Source organism: Gorilla gorilla, chromosome 3 (genome assembly GCF_029281585.2).
Source record: "Gorilla gorilla gorilla isolate KB3781 chromosome 3, NHGRI_mGorGor1-v2.1_pri, whole genome shotgun sequence".
Lineage (NCBI taxonomy): Eukaryota > Metazoa > Chordata > Mammalia > Primates > Hominidae > Gorilla > Gorilla gorilla.
In genome coordinates this window covers 98,981,649-98,993,941 of record NC_073227.2, presented here as the reverse complement: position 1 = coordinate 98,993,941, position 12,293 = coordinate 98,981,649, and the positions used below count along the sequence as shown (strand labels likewise).

The following is a 12,293-nucleotide window of genomic DNA, read 5'->3' as shown; positions in this document are numbered from 1 at the left end:
GAACACATGAAATATTTTATTTATAAGGCAACTGTAAGATGTGAAAAACAGTTCAAAGAGACTTCAAAGAACAGATACATCTACTGGCAGTCAGGAATGCTGAAATGAATTTGCTAATAGAGGCAAACTAGTCTCTTCTATATATGAAACCATTGCATATTCACTTTGACAAAATTTGTTTGCAGTTCTATGAACAGAAATTGTTGGCATTATCATCAATTTTCTACAACTTACAGAGTTATAAGACAGCTCATTCAAAGACAGGGAAAGGCACAGACCCCATACAATGAGATAAACCCTGAAAGGTATACTAGATAACACTTCATATTCCATTAAAAAGACACCTGGAAATAAAAATCTTTTTTTAAATTTTCACATTTCAAAGTTTCACAAATTTTCCTTAAAAGTTATATGATCACAAACACACACACACACACACGCGCACACACACATGATTTGGCCTGATTATTTACATAGGTATGGCAAAAGTATTAACCATATTGATTTTTTTTTTTTTTTTTGATGGAGTTTCGCTCTTGTTGCCCAGGCTGGAGTGCAATGGCATGATCTTGGCTCACGGCAACCTCTGTCTCCCAGGTTCAAGCAATTCTCCTGCCTCAACCTCCCGAGTAGCTGGGATTACAGGCACATGATACCACGCTCGGCTAATTTTTTGTATTTTTAGTAGAGACAGGGTTTCACCCTGTTAGCCAGGATGGTCTCGATCTCCTGACCTCGTGATCCGCCAACCTCAGACTCCCATAGTGCTGGGATTACAGGAGTGAGCCACGGCACTGGCCATCAATTGGTGGGGCACTTATAGAGTACTTAACTAGTACTCTATAAATGCTAATTAAAGAGAGCAATGTTTTAGCTCTGAAATAGAATTATATAAACTTAACACATTTTTTCATTTTTAGTACCTAGAATATTATTCTGTTCAGTTGGATGTATTATTGAAGTGAGGAACAACCTGCAGTCAAACATTGAAATGGGCATATGCCCTTGTCCTCCTTTGTCCCACGTTGCTCTGGGGCAATGATTGACCTGCTGCAGGTATTGTTCCAGAAAGGGTCAGTTTGCTGCCATTGTACGTTTCCCTAGGCTATCTCATTTGTAATTCCTTCTTCTTCCCCCTTGTCTTAATCAGTTTGGGCTGCCATAACAAATACCATAAACTGGGTGGCTTATAAACAACAGATATTTATTTCTCACAGTTCTGGAGGCTGAAAGTCTGAGATCAAGGTGCCAGCATGGTCAGAATTATGTGAGGGCCCTCTTCCAAATTGCAGACGGCAGACTTCTCATTGTATCCTCACGTGATAGAAAGAAGCAAGGCTGGGCACGGTGGCTCACACCTGTAATCCCAGCAATTTGGGAGGCAGAGGCGGGAGGATCACCTGAGGTCAGGAGTCTAAGACCAGCCAGGCCAACATGGTGAAACCCCCATCTCTACAAAAAATACAAAAATTAGCCGGGCATGATGGTGGGTGCCTGAAATCCCAGCTACTTGGGAGGCTGACCTGGGAGAATCAAGAATTGCTTGAACCCAGGAAGCAGAGGTTGCAGTGAGCCGAGATCATGTCATTGCACTCCAGCCTGGGCGACAGAACAAGATGTCAAAAAAAAAAAAAAAAAAAGAAAAGAAAGAAAAAAGAAAAAAGAGATCTCCCTGGGGTCTCTTCTTATTCATGAAAGCTCCAGTCTCATGGCCTAATTACCTTCCAAAAGACCTGCTTCCGAATACCATTATATTGGGGGATTAGATTTCAACATATTATGAATTTTGGGGAGACACAAACATAATCCATGATGCTCTCTTTTTTCTTTGATTAGAAAATTGGCAATGGTTGTTTCTAAACTTACAGGACTCCTCTCAAGATAACTGCTGAGAATAGAGGGAAATTCCTGGTAGATATAGATACTGATATACAAATAAGCTCCCCAAAAATGTCTGATAAGGGCAGAGTGAGGGGCGGTTTACATTCCAAGGTCCTCACTGCTGTCAGTCAAGGGGATGCAAAGTAGTGAGCTGGATGGGAGGCCTGTGAAATCCTAGCAGTGGATAATCAGATAAGGGGGAAAAAATAGGGAAAAAATGGGCTTGGCTTTCTTTGAGACATTAAGGTCTTGTTCTGCATTCACTTACTCATTCTCACTTACTGGTTTATTTATTCAGCAATATTTATGCATTTATATAACAGGCCCTGTGGTACTCACTGGGCACAGGCAGACTCTTGTTTAATGGCCTGCATCATTCCCATCTCTGGTTACTTGCACCTTCTCTCTTGTCTCACTGTTACAGCATTGATTTTTATAACATGTCTATTTCCTTTCATAAAATTAAAACTTGAAGGCAGTGGAGTTCCCCATTGTTTGATTTTTCACAGTCCCTAACCTAATTCTTGGGTTTTAATGGACTCTCAAAAAGTGTTTGCAGCTTTGTTTTTTTTTTAATCTCAAAACTATTTTGGTGATTGTTGGTGAGAAATTTAACCAATTATTTCATGTTAACACCTTGTGGACTGTAAACATGTGCTAAATCAAGCAGCTCAAAATGTCTGGGCTACTGGAACTCACTAATCAAGGCCTTAAATAGGATAGAACCTGCTGGGGAGGTCCTGGGCCTCCAGTCACTCCAGAAGGACCAGCATTTGACCTCTGAGGGAGGCCTGGAGAGGGAAGGGAAGAAGAAGCCTCAGGACTTACTCAAAATGCACATGCTCAGAGGTTCAGGTCTCTACATTTTTGCTTTCCCCCTTTTCACTTTCACAATTACAAGGGACTGTAGTCCTGTCCACCCTTTGGGGCAGGGGAAAATGCGGCTCCCAGGGACATTTTTTTGCCAAGCTTCCTCTCTCATTCCCATTCACTCCTTCCTTCCTGTTTGCAGAGAAGCTCATAGTTGTATTTAATTCTTCAGTGAGGTTTCCGCTGGCAGCGAACAACTGCTGTTAGTTCGTTTTGAAAGGAGCTTTACTTCATTAAAACACGGTGAAAGGAGGATTGCAATTAATAGAATAATAACTAAAAATGGGCATGTTAAGTGCCCACTCTCCAGAAGGAGAGTGAGAATGAAGAGAAAGTAGAGTCTGGAAATCCTAGAAGTTCCCAATCTGGAGAAATCTCAGGTTTTTAAATATATGCCCTGGGGCCTTGCTGTTCAAAGGGTGGTTCATGAAAGAGGAGCATCTCCATCCCTCGGGAGCTAGATAGAAGTTCTAGATAGAAGTTCAGGACGTCTACAGGTAGAAGCCCACTGCAGACCTAAAGAATCAAAATCTGCATTTTAACGAGAGCTCCAGGTGATTCTTCTTCACATTAAAGTTTGAGAAGTGCTGATACTATCTCGATAGATTTGAATTATAAAAGACTTCAAACAAGGGCTTTGCATTTTGCCCTCAGGGAACCTATTCAACTGCCCCTTGTCTCTCATTTTGGCTGTGTACTCAATCATTCCTGTGGAACAGAAAGGATCACTTTGGGCTGAGCTCAGCAGTTACACCAGATTCATGTTCAGATGTCTGGAAGCCTCTCAGCCAGGAAGGAAAAATTATATTGTAACTTTTCACTCTAGCAAGAATCAGGTATTGTTTGTTCCATTTTATAGATAAGGAAATTGAGGTTCAGAGAAGTTAAGTAATTTATTCAAGATCACCCTGTCAGCAAGTGGCATGGTTGAGTCAAGCCCAGGTCTACCTAACTCCAAAGATCATGCTTTTTCATATGCATGATGCTTTTGTGGTCACTATTGTTAGCTATATTCTTTTTAAGCAACACTTTACTGGTCTCTCCCTTCAGAGTACATATACTTTTTTCAGGATATATTTATATAAGAGCCTAAAGTCATGCTCTTTCATAAGGTTTGAATTTAGTTACTTACAACTGCCAACCACCCCATCCCCCTTTGAACAATTTTCAAAGCAAGGTTCTTTCACTGCTGAGGGGAAGGAAACAGAAAGGCGGAGTGACCGAGCACGGGTTCCACTTCGGAAATGACCCCGAAGGGAGTCTGGGCTGTGCCAGAAAGAGGAGCAAGATAAAAGAGCCCAGGACTCAAACCCGGAAATGGAAGAGAACTGTGTACACAGATGATTCTGTCACCTTTGGCAGTTCTGCCTCTGTCACCTCATCATGATCAACTCCGCACCAGATACAGAGGGGGCAGACTCAAAATGGCAGCAGCAACAATGCCAATGCCACAATATGAGATACCCTCACCAGAAAGGATGCGGCGTGGTGCTATGAACACGGCTGCATGCTGCAATCTTATGACACAGTCCAGCAAATTGTGGGGGAAAAAAAGAAAAAAGAAAGGGGGTTTGTAAGCATGGGGAAAGCAGGAGCTAAAAGTTATAAATGGCAACCCCAAACCTGAGTAGAAGATTTCTATAAGGCCTTCCATTATTTTAGAATATAATTCTAATATTAACGAACTTTTTGAAGTAGACTAACCCTCTTCTGCATTTTAAAAGGAAAAAAATGTACTGTACATTGAACTCTACAATATTTCCCTCTCAGTTTTACTTTTTCAAAAAGGTAAAGTCACAGAAAAATTGAAATAATAGTGAAATCGCCTTTGCAAAAATTATAACCGTAAGAAAATTATGACAGTGAAAGAGATCTGATCTAACCAATCCCCATCTTGCCCTTAATCTTCAAACTGCCCTTAAGGATTCCTGGGCTTGGGCCAAGCTAACTTTGGAATACATTTAGTTTATAGTTTAAATGATAATAGCCCTTTCCAAAACTAAACTGCCTTTGTAAAGCTAATGAATGACCACTAGAATAGAATGAAAGGAGCCTGAATTCTGCTGTAGTGTAGATGGAAAGGACTACCAGCCATTATTCCAGAGATCACAAGATTTGTGACTTCCCCAATTACTCCTGCAGATCACATCACTCTTGGAGAACCTGAGATTAGCCTTTTCAGGTTTTTGTCTCTGAAGGCTGATGGCTCCACCGCTCCTGCCAACTGGTCCTGTGGCCACACCCAGAAGCGGACTTAGCAGGCTCAAGGACACTTTCCACACTCCTAGGACTGCATCCCCAACCAATCAGCAGCACCCATTTCCTGGCTCCCCAAACTGTCCTTGAAAATCCCTAACCTCCAAATTTTCAGGGAAACTGCCTTGAGTAATAAAACTCCAGTCTCCTGTTCAGCAGGCTCTGCATGAATTAAACTCTTTCTCTATTGCAATTCCCCTGTCTTCATAAATCAGCTCTATCTGGGCAGTGGGCAACATGAACCCACTGGCTGGTTACAATAGCACAATGAAAACCTGTATACCCATCATCCAGATTTAACAATCGTTAAGATTTTGCCTTTTTCTCTCTTTCTCGCATTCTGTTGTTTTTTTCCTCCATTTCTATTTGACTGGTATCTGTGTTTTTTTTTTCACGGATAATTTATCATCTGTTGTTTTTAATTGAACCATTTTCACAGCATTTCATCCCTTAATACAAGCATGTAAGAACAAAGTCATTCTCCGCATAACTATAATATCATCATCACTTCTAAGTAATATAACATTGATTTAATATCATATAATATATTGTCAAGGGCCAAGGGAAAACTTCTGTCAGGCCTCTGAGCCCAAGCCAAGCCATCGCATCCCCTGTGACTTGCACGTATATGCCCAGATGGCCTGAAGTAACTGAAGAATCACAAAAGAAGTGAATATGCCCTGCCCCACCTTAACTGATGACATTCCACCACAAAAGAAGTGAAAATGGCTTGTCCTTGCCTTAAGTGATGACATTACTTTGTGAAGTCCTTTTCCTGGCTCATCCTGGCTCAAAAAGCACCCCCACTGAGCACCTTGTGACCCCCACTCCTGCCCACCAGAGAACAAACCCCCTTTGACTGTAATTTTCCTTTACCTACCCAAATCCTACAAAACGGCCCCACCCTTATCTCCCTTCACTGACTCTCTTTTCAGACTCAGCCCACCTGCACCCAGGTGAAATAAACAGCCATGTTGCTCACACAAAGCCTGTTTGGTGGTCTCTTCACACGGACGTGCATGAAATTTGGTGCTGTGACTCGGATCGGGGGACCTCCCTTGGGAGATCAATCCCCTGTCCTCCTGTTCTTTGCTCCATGAGAAAGATCCACCTACAACCTCAGGTCCTCAGACCGACCAGCCCAAGGAACATCTCACCAATTTTAAATCAGGTAAGCGGCCTCTTCTTACTCTCTTCTCCAACCTCTCTCACTGTCCCTCAACCACTTTCTCCTTTCCACTCTTCAATCTCTCCCCTCTCTTAATTTCAATTCCTCTCATTTTCTGGGAGAGACAAAGGAGAGACGTTTTATCTGTGGACCCAAAACTCCGGTGCCGGTCACGGACTGGGAAGCCAGCCTTCCCTTGGTGTTTAGTCATTGCAGGGACGCCTCTGTGATTATTCACCCACGTTTCAAAGGTGTCAGACCACGCAGGGACGCCTGCCTTGGTCCTTCACCCTTAGCGGCAAGTCCTGCTTTCCTGGGGAAGGGGCAAGTACCCCAACCCCTTCTCTCCTTGTCTCTACCCCTTCTCTGCTTTTCTGGGGGAGGGGCAAGTACCCCTCAACCCCTTCTCCTTCACCCTTAGCAGCAAGTCCCGCTTTTCTGGGGGAGGGGCAAGTGCCCCTCAACCCCTTCTCCTTCATTCTTAGCGGCAAGTCCCGCCTTTCTAGAGGAGGGGCAAGTACCCCAACCTCATATCTCTGCACCCCAATCCCTTATTTCCACCCTGACCTCTTATATCTCTGTGCCCCAATCCCTTATTTCTGTGCCCCGACCTCTTATCTCTGCACCCCAATCCCTTATTTCCATGCCCTGATCCCTTATTTCCATGCCCTGATCCCTTATTTCCATGCCCCAACCCCTTACTTCTGCACCCCATCCCTTATTTCCACGCCCTGACCTCCTATCTCTGTGCCCCAACCCCTTTTCCCACTTTTCTGGAAGGTAAGGACCCCCGAACCCCTTCCCTCCATTTCTCTACTCTCTCTTTTCTCTAGGCTTGCTTCCTTCACTATGGTCAACCTTCCACCCTCCATTCCTCCTTCTACTCCCTTGGCCTGTGTTCTCAAAAACTTAAAACCTCTTCAATTCACACCTGACCTAAAACCTAAATGCCTTATTTTCTTCTGTAATGCCACTTGACCCCAATACAAACTTGACAGTAGTTCCAAATAGCCAGAAAATGGCACTTTGAATTTTTCCATCCTGCAAGATCTAAATAATTCTTGTCATAAAATAGGCAAACAGTCTGAGGTGCCTGATGTCCAGGCATTCTTTTACACATCAGTCCCTTCCTAGTCTCTGTGCCCAGTGCAACTCGCCCCAAATCTTCCTTCTGTCCCTCCCACCTGTCCCCTCAGTACCAACCCCAAGCATCGCTGAGTCTTTCTAATCTTCCCTTTCTACAGACCCATCTGACCTCTCCCTTCCTCCCCAGGCTGCTCCTTGCCAGGCCGAGCTAGGTCCCAATTCTTCCTCAGCCTCTGCTCCTTCACCCTATAATCTTTTTATCACCTCCCCTCCTCACACCTGGTCTGGCTTACAGTTTCGTTCCATGACTAGCCCTCCCCCTCCTGCCCAGCAATTTACTCTTAAAAAGGTGGCTGGAGCTAAAGGCATAGTCAAGGTTAATGCTCCTTTTTCTTCATCCCAAATCAGATAGCGTTTAGGCTCTTTTTCATCAAATATAAAAATCCAGCCCAGTTCATGACTTGTTTGGCAGCAACCCTGAGACACTTTGCAGCCCTAGACCCTAAAAATTCGAAAGGCCGTCTTATTCTCAAAATACATTTTATTACCCAATCTGCTCCCAACATTAAATAAAACTCCAAAAATTAAATTCCCGCCCTCAAACCCCACAACAGGATTTAATTAACCTCGCCTTCAGGCGTACAATAATAGAAAAAAGTTGCAATTCCTTGCCTCCACTGTGAGACAAACCCCAGCCACATCTCCAGCACACAAGAACTTCCAAACACCTGAACCGCAGCGGCTAGGCGTTCCTCCAGAACCTCCTCCCACAAGAGCTTGCTACATATGCCAGAAATCTGGCCACTGGGCCAAGGAATGCCCACAGCCTGGGATTCCTCTTAAGCCGCGTCCCATCTGTGTGGGACCCCACTGAAAATCGGACTGTTCAACTCACCTGGCAGCCACTCCCAGAGGCCCTGGAACTCTGGCCCAAGGCTCTCTGACTGACTTCTTCCCAGATCTTCTCAGCTTAGCGGCTGAAGACTGACACTGCCCGATCGCCTCGGAAGCCCCCTAGACCATCACGGACGCCGAGCTCCCAGTAACTCTCACAGTGGAAGGTAAGCCCGTCCCCTTCTTAATCAATACGGAGGCTACTCACTCCACATTACCTTCTTTTCAAGGGCCTGTTTCCCTTGCCTCCATAACTGTTGTGGGTATTGACGGCCAGGCTTCTAAACCTCTTAAAACTCCCCATCTGGTGCCAACTTAGACAATACTCTTTTAAGCACTCCTTTTTAGTTATCCCCACCTGCCCAGTTCCCTTATTAGGCTGAGACACTTTAACTAAATTATCTGCTTCCCTGACTATTTCTGGACTAGAGCTATATCTCATTGCCGCCCTTCTTCCCAATCCAAAGCCTCCTTTGTGTCCTCCTCTTGTATCTCCCCACCTTAACCCACAAGTATAAGATACCTCTACTCCCTCCTAGGTGACCGATCATGCACCCCTTACCATCTCATTAAAACCTAATCACCCTTACCCCACTCAACACCAGTATCCCATCCCGCAGCACGCTTTAAAAAGATGAAAGCCTGTTATCACTCGCCTGCTACAGCATGGCCCTTTAAAGCCTATAAACTCTCCTTACAATTCCCCCATTTTACCTGTCCTAAAACCAGACAAGCCTTACAAGTTAGTTCAGGATCTGCACCTTATCAACCAAATTGTTTTGCCTATCCACCCCGTGGTGCCAAACCCATATACTCTCCTATCCTCAATACCTGCCTCTACAACCCATTATTCTGTTCTAGATCTCAAACATGCTTTCTTTACTATTCCTTTGCACCCTTAATCCCAGCCTCTCTTCACTTTCACTTGGACTGACCCTGACACCCATCAAGCTCAGCAAATTACCTAGGCTGTACTGCTGCAAAGCTTCACAGACAGCCCCCATTACTTCAATCAAGCCCAAATTTCTTCCTCATCTGTTACCTATCTCGGCATAATTCTCATAAAAACTCACGTGCTCTCCCTGCCAATCATGTCCGACTGATCTCTCAAGCCCCAGCACCTTCTACAAAACAACAACTCCTTTCCTTCCTAGGCATGGTTAGCGTGGTCAGAATTCTTACACAAGAGCCAGGACCACACCCTGTAGCCTTTCTGTCCAAACAACTTGACCTTACTGTTTTAGCCTAGCCCTCGTGTCTGCGTGCAGTGGCTGCCGCTGCTTTAATACTTTTAGAGGCCCTCAAAATCACAAACTATGCTCAACTCACTCTCTACAGTTCTCATAACTTCCAAAATCTATTTTCTTCCTCATGCCTGACGCATATACTTTCTGCTTCCCGGCTCCTTCAGCTGTACTCACTCTTTGTTAAGTCTCCCACAATTACCATTGTTCCTGGCACGGACTTCAATCTGGCCTCCCACATTATTTCTGATACCACACCTGACCCCCATGGCTGTATCTCTCTGATCCACCTGACATTCACCCCATTTCCCCATATTTCCTTCTTTCCTGTTCCTCACCCTGATCACGCTTGACTTATTGATGGCAGTTCCACCAGGCCTAATCGCCACACACCAGCAAAGGCAGGTTATGCTATAGTACAAGCCACTAGCCCGTCTCTTAGAACCTCTCATTTCCTTTCCATCGTGGAAATCTATCCTCAAGGAAATAACTTCTCAGTGTTCCATCTGCTATTCTACTACTCCTCAGGGATTCTTCAGGCCCCCTCCCTTCCCTACACATCAAGCTCAAGGATTTGCCCCCACCCAGGACTGGCAAATTAGCTTTACTCAACATGCCTGAGTCAGGAAACTAAAATACCTCTTAGTCTAAATAGACACTTTCACTGAATAAGTAAAGGGCTTTCCTACAGGGTCTGAGAAGGCCACCACAGTCATTTCTTCCGTTCTGTCACACATAATTCTTCAGTTTAGCCTTCCCACCTCAATACAGTCTGATAACAGACGAGCCTTTATTAGTCAAATCAGCCAAGCAGTTTTTCAGGCTCTTAGTATTCAGTGAAACCTTTATATCCCTTATGGTCCTCCGTCTTCAAGAAAAGTAGAATGGACTGAAGGTCTTTTAAAAACACACCTCACCAAGCTCAGCCACCAACTTAAAAAGGACTGGACAATACTTTTACCACTTTCCCTTCTCAGAATTCAGGCCTGTCCTCGGAATGCTACAGGGTACAGCCCATTTAAGCTCCTGTATAGACGCTCCTTTTTATTAGGCCCCAGTCTCATTCCAGACACCAGACCAACTTAGACTGTGCCCCAAAAAACTTGTCATCCCTACTACCTTCTGTCTAGTCAACTCCTATTCACCATTCTCAACTACTCATACATGCCCTGCTCTTGTTTACACAGCCGGTTTACACTGTTTTTCCAAGCCATCACAGCTGATATCTCCTGGTGCTATCCCCAAACTGCCACTCTTAACTCTTGAAGTAAATAAATAATCTTTGCTGGCAGGACTATGCTGAATCTCCTTAGGCAGTCTCTAATCAGATATCCTGAGTCATCCCAATTCTTAGACCTTTTATACCTGTTTTTCTCCTTCTGTTATTCCATTTAGTTTTTCAATTCATACAAAACCGTATCCAGGCCATCACCAATCATTCTATACAACAAATGTTTCTTCTAACATCCCCACAATATCACCCCTTCAAGACCCACCCCACAAGACCTCCCTTCAGCTTAATCTCTCCCACTCTAGGTTCCCACGCCACCCCTAATCCTGCTTGAAGCAGTCCTGAGAAACATCGCCCATTCTGTCTCCATACCACCCCCCAAAAATTTTCGCTGCCCCAACACTTCAACACTATTTTGTTTTATTTTTCTTATTAATATAAGAAGGCAGGAATGTCAGGCCTCTGAGCCCAAGCCAAGCCATCGCATCCCCTGTGACTTGCACGTATATGCCCAGATGGCCTGAAGTAACTGAAGAATCACAAAAGAAGTGAATATGCCCTGCCCCACCTTAACTGATGACATTCCACCACAAAAGAAGTGAAAATGGCTGGTCCTTGCCTTAAGTGATGACATTACCTTGTGAAAGTCCTTTTCCTGGCTCATCTTGGCTCAAAAATCACCCCCACTGAGCACCTTGTGACCCCCCACTCCTGCCCGCCAGAGAACAAACCCCCTTTGACTGTAATTTTCCTTTACCTACCCAAATCCTATAAAACAGCCCCACCCTTATCTCCCTTCGCTGACTCTCTTTTCGGACTCAGCCCACCTGCCCCCAGGTGAAATAAACAGCCATGTTGCTCACACAAAGCCTGTTTGGCGGTCTCTTCACACGGACGCACATGAAAACTTCCCCTTTGCCTTCTGAAGTTTTGCTGATAATCACTGACAAGAGGTAGATTAATAAAAGAAAGGGCATACGAATTTATTTGATCATGGTTTTATGTGACACAGGAGTCTTCAGAATGAAGACCCAAAGATATAGGGGAAATTGTCCATTTTAATGCTTATGTTCAACATGATTGGACAAAAAGAGAAAATCCGATGCTAATAGACTGAGTGGGAAAACCCAGCAAGGCCTGTCTGTTCATATTCTTGACCTCTCTGAGAATACATTCCTTCCTTCTGAGTATAGGGCCAGACCCCCTCTGGAATAGAGGTCTTATGACCTACAGTCAAACAAAGTTGGTCACATAGTTTCTTAATGACCAGTTTTTACAAAGAAAGTTTGAGGGGAGGGTTGAGTAACATTTTAGGTTTTATGGCTGGCTTTGAGGAAAAGGGGTTCTGGTTTCTATGACCTTCTTTGGGGAAGAGGGATTCTCAGTTCTGTAACTAGCCTCAAGGAAGAATGGGATTGAGGACAGGAAAGCAGGAAAAGGTCAGAGAAATGCTTTTCCTTCTGAGGCTGCTTCTGAGGTCTTCATTTGGGAGTATTGCTTTCTAATCCCAACAATATTATATCCAAATAGATCATATTCAAACACCTCAATTGTCCCATAGATTTTTTTCAACTTTTTATTTTTGTTTTTGATCCAAGATCCAAACAGCTTCATGCATTATATTTGCTTGTACAGTCTCTTAAATTCCTTTTGGTTTAGATTA

General features: G+C 44.1%; 1 long non-coding RNA gene across 1 annotated transcript in view; it reads right to left on the bottom strand.

The window, feature by feature from the left end:
- The window catches only part of LOC109026587 (uncharacterized), a 28,011-nt gene extending 18,617 nt beyond the window's left edge, over window positions 1-9,394 (bottom strand). Inside the window, exon 1 of the long non-coding RNA XR_004070117.3 lies at window positions 9,229-9,394. This is a non-coding gene — a long non-coding RNA (uncharacterized lncRNA). The remainder of the gene's footprint in view (window positions 1-9,228) is intronic.
- Between the last annotated feature and the right edge of the window lie 2,899 nt (window positions 9,395-12,293).